Consider the following 12,914-nt stretch of genomic DNA (forward strand, 5'->3'; position numbering starts at 1 on the left):
GCCATCGATCTCTTCATAGCCAACTGCCGCCACGACATTAACTGCCTCAATCTCTCCACTCCTCTCACCCACTCCAACCTCTCACCCTCACAACGCGCAGCCCTCCACTCCCACCGTTCCAACCCCAACCTCACTATCAAACCGGCAGACAAGGGAGGTGCGGTGGTAGTTTGGCGCACCGATCTTTACACCGCTGAGGCTAAACACCTCCTCCTACTGCCCCCTTGACCATGACCCCACCTCCCACCACCAGACCATCATCTCCCAGACCATCCATAACCACATCACCTCAGGGGATCTCCTATCTACCACCTCCAACCTCATAGTCCCACAACCCCGTACCGCCCGTTTCTATCCTGCCCAAAATCCAGAAACCCGACTGCCCCGGCCGACCCATTATCTCATCCTGCTCCTGCCCCACCGAACTCATCTCTGCACACCTCGACACGGTCCTGTTCCCCTTAGTTCAAGAGCTCCCCACCTACGTTCGGGACATCACCCACGCCCTCCACCTCCTCCATGATTTTCGCTTCCCCTGCCCCCAATGCCTTATCTTCACCATGGATATCCAGTCCCTGTACACCTCCATCCCCCATCACGAAGGCCTCAAAGCCCTCCGTTTCTTCCTTTCCCACCGAACCAACCAGTACCCTTCCACTGACACCCTCCTTCGACTGAGCTGGTCGTCACTCTGAACAACTTCTCTTTCCAATCCTCCCACTTCCTCCAAACCAAAGGAGTAGCCATGGGCACCCACATGGGCCCCAGCTATGCCTGCCTCTTCGTCGGATATGTGGAACAGTCCATCTTCCGCAGCTACACTGGCACCGCACCCCACCTTTTCCTCCGCTACATCGATGACTGTATTGGCGCTACCTCGTGCTCCCACGAGGAGGTTGAACAGTTCATCCACTCTACTAACACCTTCCACCCCAACCTCAAATTTACCTGGACCGTCTCAGACTCCTCCCTCCCCTTCCTAGACCTCTCCATTTCTATCTCGAGCGACTGACTCAACACTGACATTTACTGTAAACCGACCGACGCCCCCAGCTACCTAGATTACACCTCTTCCCACCCTGCCCCCTGTAAAAACGTCATCCGATATTCCCAATTCCTTCACCTCCGCCGCATCTGCTCCCAGGAGGACCAATTCTAGTACCTAACAACCCAGATGGCCTCTTTCTTCAAAGACTGCAATTCCCCTCAGACGTGGTTGACGATGCTCTCCACAGCATCTCCTCCACATCCCACTCGTCCGCCCTTGAACCCCTCCCCTCCAATCGCCACCAGGACAGAACCTACCACCTACCACCCCACCAACCTCCAGCTACATCGTATCATCCTTCGTAATTTCCACCACCTCCAAACAGACCCCACCACCAAGGATATATTTCCCTCCCCTCCCCTATCAGCATTCCGGAATGCCCACTCCCTCCGCGACTCCCTCGTCAGGTCCACACCCCCCCATCAACCCAACCTCCACTCCCAGCACCTTCCCCTGCAACCGCAAGAAATACAAAACTTGCACCCACACCTCCCCCCTCACTTCCCTCCAAGGCCCCAAGGGATCCTTCCATATCCATCACAAATTCACCTCCATCTCCACACACATCATTTACTGCATCCGCTGCACCCGATGTGGCCTCCTGTACATTGGGGAGACAGGCCGCCTACTTGCGGAACATTTCAGAGAACACCTCTGGGACACCTGGACCAACCGTGGCTGAACACTTTAACTCCCCCTCCCACTCCACCAAGGACATGCAGGTCCTTGCACTCTTCCATTGTCAGACCATGGCAACACGACGCCTGGAGGAAGAGCGCCTCATCTTCCGCAAAGGAACCCTCCAACCATGAGGAATGAATGCAGATTTCTCCAGTTTCCTCATTTCCCCTCCACCCACCTCATCTCAATCCCAACCCTCGGACTCAGCACCGCCTTCTTGACCTGCAATCTTCTTCCCGACCTCTCCGCCCCCACTCCCTCTCCGGCCTATCACCCTCACCTTAACCTCCTTCCACCTATCGCATTCCCAATGCCCCTCCCCCAAGTCCCTCCTCCCTACCTTTTATCTTAGCCTGCTTGGCACACTTTCTTCATTCCTGAAGAAGGGCTTATGCCCGAAACGTCGATTTTCCTGCTCCTTGGATAATGCCTGAGCTGCTGCACTTTTCCAGCAACACATTTTTCAGCACTGGTGTGAATATTAGCCCAAGCCTGAATGTTATCCAGGTTTTGCTGCAGAATGTAAAGACTGTACGTCTGTATTTTTCTGAACTGAAAGGGGGAAAGAGCTGTACTAAAAGCCAAAGATTGTTGAAGGAAAGCTGAACATTATAAAAGCAAGTTACCTGATAATTATTGTCAGTGTTGTTTATACAGCTGTTAGTTCAGGCAGTGGGGAAAATCTAGTTGTGGACAAATTTGAGCCGGGGGTGGTGCACAAATAGAAACTTGGCCAGCAATAGGTAGCTGCTGGGTCTGTGAAGTGGTGTCCAGTTACTGATGGCAAAGGTCTCTTTCCTGGCTAAAACTATGTGCTGGCTGAACAGCCTGGGGAGTGAATGTTCAGGTCAGAACCCATTTGACCTCCAAAACAGAAAGATCAATTGTTTCTCCGCAGGAACAGGCAACTCCTGTTTGAAGAGAACCAATTCATTCTCCTCATCAGTTGCTGTAAGTTGTGACTTGTAACTAATCAGTCAGGAATCTTTATAAATGCAATCCAGGTATCCTGTACCTTCTGCAAAGAAGTGAAAATACCTGAAGAAGGAAGATTGAGAGGTAGAATTCTGATCAATGAAGATTCACCTCAGCAAAGTCTGTGTACACGAGCCACTGTACTACCTCCCCAGTCTTTCTATCTGCTCATAATATCCATTTTTGTGTTTGTTTCTGTCTGTAAGTGTGCATAGAGGGGGAAGCTACAACAGATTATTTGTTTCAAGCACACTATCGTAGTGAGCTCCCTCAACAATGTCCAGGGATGATTGCCTTCCAATGACCATATCCATCTTCCTTTGCACACTTCCGAAGTGTGACTCCTGTCAACAGAGAGTTTCTCCTTGATTTCCATTGAATCCAGTTTTGCTGTAGTTCCTGAATACCATATTTGATCAAATGCTGCCTTGATGTCAATAGGTAATCACTCTAACTCACCTCTTGAGTTCAGGTCTTACTTTAATCTTTGAGTTAAGGCTAGAATGCAGTGTGGAGCTGAATGGCCCTGGTGGAATGCAAACGGTGAGCAAGTTGTTACTGAGCTGCAGTTGCTTCAAAGCACTGTTGATGATCACTTCCATAACTTTGTTGATGTTTGAGAGGAAAGTGATGGAGCAGTAATTAGCTGGATTGGATTCATCCTGCTTTTTGCATATAGGACATGCCTAGGCCATTTTCCACTGAGCAGACGTTCGTATCATTGCTGTATTGGAACAGCTTGATGAGAAAATGTGACTAGTTCAGGAACACATCTTCAGTAATATTGCCAGAATGTCATCAGGGACCATAACCTTTGCAGTATCCAGTTATGTCTGCTGTTTCTTATGACAGGTGGAGTGAATTGAATTGACTGAAGACCAATATCCATGATACTAGGTAAGCTCAGGAGGGTTAAAAATGCACCATCTGTTCAGCACTTCTGGCTGAAGATGGCTACAAATGTTTCAGCCTTGTCTTTTACACTGATGTGTGGGATTCCTCCTCCTCCTCCAGTGAGTTGCTTAATTGTCCATGATCATTCACAACTAGATGTGGCAGGACTGCAGAATTTATACCTGATCTATTGGTCATAGGATTTCTTAAGCAGGTTTTTTACATGCTGCTTATGCTGTTTAGCATACGAGTCATCCTGTAACTTCACTAGGTTGACATCTCCATTTTGTGTACACCTGGTGCTGTCCCTGATGTTCTCCTGTCTCTTCAGAGAAGTAGCATTGATCTCATTAACTTGATGGTAATGGTAGCTTGGAGTATTGCCAGGGCAATGAATTTATAGTTTGAGTTTTTCCCTAACTCTGCTGCTGATGGCCGATAGCACCTAATGGATGGCCAACTTTGAGTTGGTGGATCTGTTTGAAATCTATCCATTCAGTATAGTGGTAGTGCCACCCAACACACTGGAAGTATCTTTGATGTGAAGGCAGAGGTAAGCCTATCATGACTGTCATAGAAAGATACGTCCACAACAAGCGGTGAGCCTACCATGACTGTCATAGACAGATATGTCCAAAACAAGTAGATCTGGAAGGACAAGGTCAATTAGTCTTTTCTTTCTTGTTGGTTCCCTCAGCATCTGCTGAAAATCCAATCTAGCAGCTTTGTCCTTTTGGACTCAGCCAGCTTGGTCAGTGATAGTGTAACTGGTGATGAACATTGAAGGCCACCCATCCAGTGTACGTTCTGTGCCCTTTCCACCAACAGTGCTTCCTCGAATTGGTTTTCAAGAGACAGCAGCACTGATTGAGTGAGTGGGTTTGAGTGTGGGTAGGAACGGTGTTGGTGGATCAGTGACAAGAGGCAATAATGAGTAAGAAGTTTTTTTGTTCATAACTGACCTTATGAGTTTTGAGGACTTCAAGTACAACATTATAATGATTTTGTACCTCTGTGCCACCTGTGACAAAGCTACTCCTTTAACAAGGTTAAGTTGTCCTTGGTTATTTTCTCAGAAAGGTTGGAAAAGACATAGGCTCCGAAAAGTCTATGTTGAAGGGTTTTTGAGCCAGTTTCATTATAACGAACAGATATTGCCTCAGATAAGAGGCTTCCAAGATTTTGAAAAAAAAAACTTGTACAATGAAAGGGGACTGGCCAGTTCTCCCAGCTTGGCCTAACTCTGGTTTGGTTTGGATTTTAGTAGGAGTGTGAAAAAGCTGCTGGACCCCAAAAAAGCAGCTTCAGGCTGGTTCTCTCTCTCTCTGACCTCTCTCCTATAAGACCCTGTGTTTGATTTTACCTTTTGTGCCAAGGGGTATTTATGGGGATTGCTGCAAGTATTGGGAACAGCATCATTAAGTTGGGGTAGTCTGTTGGGTTTTTGGATCGATTACATTATTCAGTATTCTGTTCTCTTTTGTTTGTATTTAATTTGGTAACCTTTTAAATAAATACCATTTTGTTTCAAACTATGTGGTTTGACCAACTGCATCTTTCCTGGAATATCCGTATTGGGTATCCTGGCAATGCTGGTAAGGCAGCAGCAGAGGAGCCGGGAAGTTCTTAGGCATCGGTTGGACCTGGAATAGGAACAAACTGTGGGCCGGAGACCAGAACACCTTCTAGAAACCCCAGAAACTGCAAGAAAACCTGGAACCGTGCTTGACAGGAAAGACTCAAAGTTGAATATTATTTCTTATGTTTCTGCCTTTGTATTTTTCTGTCAATTGAACAGAAGATGAAGCTCTATTTGAGTAATTTCTTTTTATTCATTTTGTAATCTAAAATGGTGTTGGATTGTGGCAACAAAGCACTTTTCATCGTATTTTCCCAAATACATGTGACAATAAAAATCATTCATTCAGAATCATTCAGCTTGCATGGTGGGATTTGAACCTGAAGCATTAGCATAAACCTTTGGATCAATAGTCGAATGTCATCATCATTGTGCAACTGCATCGCACTTGCCTCCAGATCTTTGGGATCCAGGCAACTGAAGGCACAGTCATCAATGGTGGAGCAGTTAAAGTAAGGTATGCTGAAGAGGCCAGCATGAGAAGCATAGATATATTGGAAGCTTATACGACTGGAAGAGATTATAGAGATAGAGGAAAGATCATGGAAGGATGTGAAAACAAGATGGAAACTTTAAAATCAGTATATTGTTTGATCAGGAGCCAGTGTAGGTCAGTGAATGTAGGGGTACCAACAAACATATGAGGAAAGGACAACAGTACAATGTTCTTCCCCTTGACACTGATCTGCCATTCAATAAGATTATGCCTGATCAGATTGTAATCTCAAAACACATTCCTGCCTACCCTGGTAACATTTCACCCATCTTGCTGTTCACTATTGACTTCTGGTATTTAAGGAGATAGTCTCACGCTATCACATAGATGCACACAGATTTTGTTTTAACCATACAACAGATTCATTAAGCATAAGGAAGTGAAGATAAAATGGAGGAAAACAATTTATGTGTACTTAAATTCAAAGAGTTTTAAACAATTAATAAATCATTAACCCCCAAACACTTCTTACAAATTTAAGATAAATCCTTGATTAGTGCACAGCTGTGACTTTTGTACAGTACCAACATCTGAATCCTTTTCTCTAACACATCAGTAGGTTTAAGGTAATCTGTCTTTAACCTGGAACCTCGAATAAGTTATTCCTTGAGCTTTCTTTAAACAAACTCACCTTCAAGTCCTTTTTTCAGAATTTATCACCACACATCCAGTCTGGATTATCACTAAAACCTTGCTCTAAAATAATCTACTTGCCACCCACCTCTTTCTCTCAGACAAATCTCGCCCTTCTGATTTTATATTTTCAGAGAGATTTTCAAATCTTGTTGCCTCCCTTGGTGCAGCACACCCAGGAAGACATTAGCAGTTTCCAATTGATGGGGTATCATCACTTCATCTGATGCTTGCAGCCAGTAGTTGTGATGCTGGCATAGAGTTCGGATCTGCATGCATTGAATCAAATGGAAATAAAAAAAGCAAAGCCAAGGAGGAAAAGATTGGTTGTCTGCCAGTTCAGCAGAGCATAACGTTGCAGACAGGAAATCCTGCCAAGGACTTAGATGACAGTCATGATGGGACAGCACACTGGACAGTGTTGATGAGCATGCACACTAAGATCCTGGGTATATTGACAGGACCCCAGCCCCAAACTGATAGAGGACATCATGTACAGCTTGCTCTTGTTGCAGTCCCCCCATTGATCAACTTCCTCTGGCCTTGCGCCATTTGCAACCTATGTGTGGGCTGGTTTCCTGATCCTCAACTCTCCCCGTCAGATGCAGAAATAGTTACTTCAAAGAATCTCCAAGGACCTGACCTAGTGTATCCCAGGACATTGTGGGAAATTGGGGAGGAAATTGTGGGGCCCCTTGCAGAAATGTTTGCATCATCTATAATTACAGGTGATGTGCTGGAGAATTGGAGAGTGGCTAATGCTGGGCTGTAAGGAGAAGCCTGGGCACTATTGACCTGTGAGTCTGACTTTGGTGGTAGGTAAGTCGTTGATGGTGGTTTTGAACGAGAGGATTGATCTACATTTGGAGAGACAAAGACTGATTAGGGATAGTCGGCAAGGTTTTATATGAGGCAAATCATGTTTCACAAACTTGATTGAGTTTTTTGAGGAAGTAACTAAGAAGATCGATGAGGCAGAGCAGTAGATATTGTTTACTTGGACTTTAGTAAAGCCTTTGACAAGGTTCCACATGTAAACTAATCAGTAAAGTTAGATCACATGGGAGTCAGGAAAAGCTTGCCAATTGGATACAAAATTGGTTTGAAGGCAGGAGATAGAGAGTGATTGTGGAGGGTTGTGTTTTTGGACTGGAGGCCTGTTACCACTGGTGTTCCACAGGAATCGATGCTGGGTCTACTTTTGATTGTCATTTATATAAATGATTTAGATGTGAATATAGAAGACATGGTTAGTAAGTTTGTGGATGATGGCAAAATTGATGGTATAGTGGATGGTAAAGAAAGTTATCTCAGATTACAAAGAGATCTTGACCAATTATATCAAAGGGCTAGGAGAAAGTGAGGACTGCAGATGCTGGAGATCAGAGTCGAAATGTGTGGTGCTAGTAACGCACAACAGATCAGGCAGCATCTGAGGAGCAGGAGAGTTGATGTTTCATACATAAGCCCTTCATCAGGAATGTGGGGGGGGGGGGTGGTGGGGGGGGGCGGCGGCCTAGAGATAAAAAGGAGGGTGGAGGTTAGTGTAGGGGTGAAGGTAGCTGGGAAGGTGATAGGTAGATGCATATCAGGGGTGATTGTAATAGGTTGGTGGGGAGGTCAACGGGCTGAAGAGTGGCAAATCAAGTTTAAGTTGGAGAAACGCAAGTCTCGTAATTTCAGGTTAAACTTGGGCAAGGAAACCTCCTGCTGGTTACCATGTACTGCTGTTCCTCTGCTGTGATTCGGTACTCCTCCATGTTGAAACACATTTGGAGGAAGCACTGAGGGTGGCAAGGGCAAAAAATGTCCTCTGTGTGAGTGATTTCAATGACCATTGGCAGCAACATTACTGATCAAGATGGTTGGGTCTTAAAGGACGTAATTGTTAGACTTCAGCTGCGGCAGGTGGTGAGGGAACCAACAAAAAGGAAAAACATACTTGACCTCATCCTTACCAATCTGCCAGCTGTAGACGCATCTGTCCATGACATTAATAGTAAGAGTGACCACTGCACAGTTCTTGTGGTGACAAAGTTCCACTTTCACACTGAGAATACCCCTCATCATTTTGTGTGGCACTATCACCACGGTAAATGGGAATGAATTCAAACACCACAAGACTGGGTGTCTATGAAGCACAGTCAGTCATCAGCAACAGCAGAACTGTATCCCAGCACAATCTGTAACCTTACAGCCACCAGCATATCCCCCACTTAACCATTACTATCAAGCCAGGGGAACAACCCTGGTTCATTGGAGAGTGCAGAAGGGCATGCCAAGAACAGCAGTAGGCATATCTAAAAATCAGGTACAAACATGTTGAAGCTATCAATAAGCATAATCAGTAAGTGACAGACAAGGCTTAGTGATCCCATAATCAACAGACCAGTTCTAAGCTCTGATATCTTGCCATATCCAATTGGTGAATGGTGGTGAACAATTAAACAGCTTAGTGGAGGAGTTGAATGGAAATATTCCAATCCTCAATGATTGAAGAGCCCAGCATATCAGGGCAAACGATAAGCCTAAAGCTCTTGCAACAATCTTCAGCCAGAAGTGGCATCCTGACCTCCTCCAGTGGTCCTTATTATTACATAAACCATTCTTCAGCCAATTTGATTCACTCCATGAGATAACAAGACATGATTGGAGGAATTGGATACTGCAAAGTCTATGGACCCTGACAACATTCCAGCAAAAGTATAGCAGATTTGTGCTCCAGAACTTGCTGCTTCGCTTGTCAAGCTCTTCTAGTAAATTGTAACACTGGCATCTACACTAGCAGCTCCTGACCTAATTACAGCCTTGGTTCAAATTCGAATAAAACAATTGAATTCTCAAGGTGAGCTGAAATGACAGCCTTTTATATCAATACTGCATCTGATTGAGTGTGACATCAAGTCAACTTAGCAAAACTGGAATCAATGGCTTTTAGGAGTCAAAGTCTCCGGTGGTTGGAGTCATACCTAGCATATACGAAGATGGTTGTCGTTGCTGGAGGTCTGTCATCTCAGTGCAGGACATTCTGCAGGAGTTCCTCAGAATGGTGTCTGTAGGTTAACCATCTCCAACTGTTTCATCAATTACCTTCTGTTCACCAAAGGTAAGAAGTGAGGATGTTTACCAATGGTTCAGTACCACTTGCAACTCTCCAGACACTGCTCAAATTCAACAGGATTTGGACAATATCCAGGCTTGGGTTGACAAGTGGCAAGTAACATTTGCACCACACAAATGCCAGGCATAACCATCTATAAGAAGAGACAATCTAATCATTGCGCCTTGACAGTCAATGGCAGTCCCATCACTGAATCACTCACTATCAACATCCAGGGGGTTACCATTAAGCAAAACCTCAGCTGGACTCACCACATAAAGACAGTGGCTACAAGAGCAGATCAAAGGCTAGGAATGATATGGTGAGTATGCCACATCCTGACTCCTCAAAGCCTGCCCACCAGGCACAAGTCTGTGTAATTGAAGAAGTGTGATGAAATACTCCCCACTTGCCTGGATAGCTGCAGTTCTAACAATATTTAAAATGCTTGACACCATCCAGACAAAGCAGCCCGCTTGATTGGCACCACATCCACAAACATCCACTTCCTCCACCACTGATGCTCAGTAATAGCAATCTGTACTATTTACAAGGTGCACTGCAGAAACTCACCAAAGATCCTTAGACAGCACCTTATAAAACACCAATCACTTCCACCCTGAAGGACAAGGCCAGCAGATATATGAGAACACTATCACCTCCAAGTTCCCCTCCAAGCCACTCAGCATCTTGACTTGAAATATATTGCTATTCCTTTACTATTGCTGTGTCAAAATCTTGGATTTCCCTCCCCAAGGGCATTATGGATCTACCATGAGGACTGCAATGATTCAAGAAGGCAGTTCACCACCACCTTCTCAAGGATAATTAGGGACAGGCAATAAAGGCTGGCCAACCAGTGATACCCATGAGCCATGAATGAACAAAAAAAAAATCTATTTGTGTTGTTTACATAAATGCTGGGTTATTTCTGACTTAACATACCTCCCATATATTTGGACCAGTGGATAACTATTAAACAATTTTTGATCAATCTAATTTTGAAAACCAATTACCAATAATTCTAATTAACATTAAAAAGGACACAGTTAAAAGTTTAAGTGTTATTGACTCAAGGAAGATAGCTAAGCTGGAAGTGTCATGAAGTGGAAGTAATATCTGCAGAGATGTTTCAATTATCTTATTTTAATGATGTATATAAATTCATTTTCAGTGCACTGCACATTGGGGCCAGTGACAGTAATACCTTCACATTCTGTTGTTATTTCACTGGATGTTGAGCAGAGATACCTCTTGACCTGTGATACTTGAGGTTACAGCAGCAAATAGGAGAAGCTCCAAGGAATGTTCCAGCAATATCTCTTGCAAGCTTGTTCCTTGAGATTTCTTCAAGCTTCATTGCACAAAGAGCCTAAAACAAAACAGAGCTGAGCCATGCACTGCATTCACTCACCACCATCTCATCTTTTGGAATCAATTTGACTTCAACTTTGACTAATAGATTGGATCCCAGACTCCACTACTTCGTAGCTTTAAGAGTTTCTTGCCAAATCGGCTTGGGGTCATTCCATCCGATTAGTCGATAGTGAAACATACCCAAAGGACAGAGAGCCTTGCTCTGAGAGGCTGTCATCTGATACAAGAAACTGAAAAGTTCTGTATGAACGTTTGGCTAGAGTCTGTTTGTTAGACAGCAAAGGGAGTGTAATCCTGCTTATAGCTAATGCTATACCTGAACTGAGAGCAGTAGGTGTGGACATTGGGTTTCAAAATCTGAATTATTGCACTTCCTGTCGCAGATTTTACTTGTCTTGTAAATTAAGTAGCCATTAAGAAGCATATGGAATGAGCCAGCAGAGAAACAATACTAAAATATATAAAAATAAATTATAATTCTTAGTAACTGCTTAATATTAATTGTGTCATGTTAGTGAACTGTTATTTTCTAAATTTACGTGAAGCAAAGGTCATTTTCAAAGGTAATAGAAACTGTTCCATTTATGCTGAAAAAAAAGTTTAAATCTACTATCTGTTAATAGTCAATTCATCTTCATGCAAGGATAATAATTATATGACAAATGCTTTTTAATAATATAAATCACAATTATTCTTCCCTGTTTATGTGATACACAAGCAAAGGAGCTAATTGTGAACTTGTCTACACTCTACTTCTAACACTTCAATGCTGGGCTTCCCAAACTCTAGCTTGCAGCTTCCAGTTCAAAGCCCCTTTAAATCCCTTTGCCCCACCTCAATCTCATACCTCCCTAAGTCCCAAGTCCCAGAGCCCTCATTGTGAGGTCCTGGCTATTTTAAAACCTTGGAATGAATTCACAGTGGAAAAATGTTTGGGAAGCGCTACTTTTTCAATGTGCCTTTTCCAGTCATCAATTCTATATAATGCAAAATACATCAAAAGAAACAGGTGGTCAGATGTGTGTCTTAATAAATACAGCTATGCACTGGATGTGGTGAATTTTAAGGCAGTGTTTGAAAAAATCAGAATTACTTGCATGACTGATGATGAAAATGGCAGCTACTTTACAAATATCCTCTTCTCTGAAAGGTGCGCACTAATCGTGAGTAAAGTTAAACAGATAATTACACAGAAATGTGCAGCTAAGACTGATCATTGGTACATTTGATTATATAAGTAGCCATTCATTTCCAAATGCACTTCAGCAAAGCTGGCTAAAAAAATGCATGCAACACCATATCACCATTTGTATGTGAGCCCAAATACAGTTACAAATGTTGAAATAAGTTGTTCATGGCTCACAAACATAAAATAGGTCCCAGAGCCAATGTATTTACTTCACAGCTGTCTACCTTTAGAGCATATGGATGAGGTTAGCAGTCTGTGCTCTTAGTCACAGCTCATCATTCAGTAAAAGCCACAAAGATTAACAAAAATACCACACACTTGCCATTGTTAATATCTAGGCAATTAAATGAAATTGTAGTGATTACTGTAAAGATTAGGTTTGGAATACCTTGAGACACATTTTGAACTAAATGACACAAGTTATTAGGCTACACATACCTTTACCATGTTATATTTGTTAATGACGCTGAGATAAAATGCTGTTAGATTGTTCTGATTCTGAGAGGCAAAAATTGCCACACCCTAAAATAAGTAAAAATATACGTTTTTCAGCAGCAATAGTAACTGTTACATTCCAGTAGTTCTCACTGTGAAAACAATGAGAGCAGTAGTTATTAACTTTTGGGAGCACTTTCGGTTAAAAATGGAGAATGATAATACTTAGAAGCCTTCACAGATATTGAGTATGTTTGTATGAGCTGGAGTGTCTCTTATAACTCTAATGTTGTCCCTTTGTATACATCTAAATTCATCTTTGTTGAATTTATCACAATAGGAAAGAAAGATTCAGTGCCAAATGCTGAAATACATGCCCCATCCTTAATATAATGCAGCAACTTGAGATTTTCCCATCTAAGTTGAGAACTCTGCATTTTTTTATTA

Source organism: Chiloscyllium punctatum, chromosome 4 (genome assembly GCF_047496795.1).
Source record: "Chiloscyllium punctatum isolate Juve2018m chromosome 4, sChiPun1.3, whole genome shotgun sequence".
NCBI classification, from domain to species: domain Eukaryota; kingdom Metazoa; phylum Chordata; class Chondrichthyes; order Orectolobiformes; family Hemiscylliidae; genus Chiloscyllium; species Chiloscyllium punctatum.